This window comes from Callorhinchus milii, unplaced genomic scaffold (assembly GCF_018977255.1).
Source record: "Callorhinchus milii isolate IMCB2004 unplaced genomic scaffold, IMCB_Cmil_1.0 Scaffold263, whole genome shotgun sequence".
In the NCBI taxonomy this organism is placed as follows: domain Eukaryota; kingdom Metazoa; phylum Chordata; class Chondrichthyes; order Chimaeriformes; family Callorhinchidae; genus Callorhinchus; species Callorhinchus milii.
In genome coordinates, this window is record NW_024705004.1 from 21,536 (window position 1) to 23,159 (window position 1,624).

Genomic DNA, 1,624 nt, shown 5'->3' on the forward strand with positions numbered 1-1,624 from the left:
ATCGTAGAAGGGTAATAAAGTAGCTAGACCAGGCCCACGACTCTTAATAGCTAACTATATAGTGCACTTAGCACCAACACCGTCTGCCCACCGGAATGCGGTCGTCTGATTACAATAGCTGGTCCGTGCTGGGACGTGGTTGAATTGTATTTTGAGTGGGACGCTGCTGATTCTAATCAAACCAAAGTATTTGCTGCACGGTAACTACTGTATCCTGAAATAAGCGTAGTTGACGCCGGGCGGCCCTTGGGTTGATAAGGGTACAGCTTATACGAGGATGGCTGACCTTAGAATCTTCCATCAACTATACCAGAACTAACGATGCACCTAACTGCCGGTGGAATTACGGTATATAGGCATAATGCGGAGTGAGGCTCAGACTCACCCAACGACACTGGATCCGCGAATCTAGTTATCATGAGCTGTATTTTCATAACTCCAAATTGTAGCCGGACTTCTGGATAACTTACCAAGGGAAACTTGAAACTGAGTAACAGGGTCTAAATTCGCGTCGAGGACATATCATTCAAACACGATACTCTTTAATACTGTCGGTGCTATACCAATGATGTCACACAGTTTGAAGGGAAAGGGAAAGGCGCCAGGGTTGTGCTGGTGCACTTGCGGTCTTCGAGCGCCGAATTAGCAAATAGATCACTCTCCGTAGTCACAGTAGATTCAGGAGGTCGCTGAACTCCACGTCCGGTTCCAGCTCGATAGAACGGCGCATATTGCAATTCAATTAAACAGTGCGGTGCAGCTAAGGCGAGATGTCAGATCTACGACATCAAGGACGGCACCAAGCCCAAACCTAATCCCTCGAGAGATACGCACTAGCACAAAATCAAAAAGGCTGTGGGCTGTCTGGGACTTTCTGGGCTGTAGAAATCTTACTTTTCATGATAGGACTTACGGATATCTAGCCGAAAGGCAGGCTGGGGATAAGATTGTGAGACAAACAGGGGCAAGGCTATGTAATCATGAACACGACTTAGTACTCGTCTAAACGCTCCAAGGGCCGAATGCGTCAGATGTGGTCCGCAGAATTCTCGTAAGTGCGAGAGCGAACTTTTTGGGCCCAGTACGTAATATCCTACACTCCTGCTCTAATGTCGCATATATGGATACCCGATTAACTCGCTACCATTTTCGGATACAAAAGGACTGTTATAATGATGCAGTGGACACCTAACGTACGGACCGGCTTCATTGAGTTGCCAGCTCGGAAGTATCGCACATAACAATCCTGTGGAAATATGGTAACTCACCCGGGTCCGCTCCGAGACTCTCCATCGCAGCATTTAGCTATAGAGACAGCCGTTCCCCTACCTGACTGGGAGTGTACATTATATTCCTAGCGCGGGGATAAGAGGAGAGTTGCTTAAAGAGTATCGTCAGTAGAAACCATTGGGGTCGTTGAAGGGGCAGAATTAGCTAATGTATCGATTTTCATACTTAACAAGCATCACGTGATGTCCAAACCACTTGTCCCACTTACTAAACATGTTGCTAGGTATCTTTATGCTACCACGCGCGATTGGATGGATGCCATAGATAGGAAACGCAGCTACTCAGCCGGGGACTCTAATGAATAGCGGGCACCAGTAGATTTGTCAAGCTACTG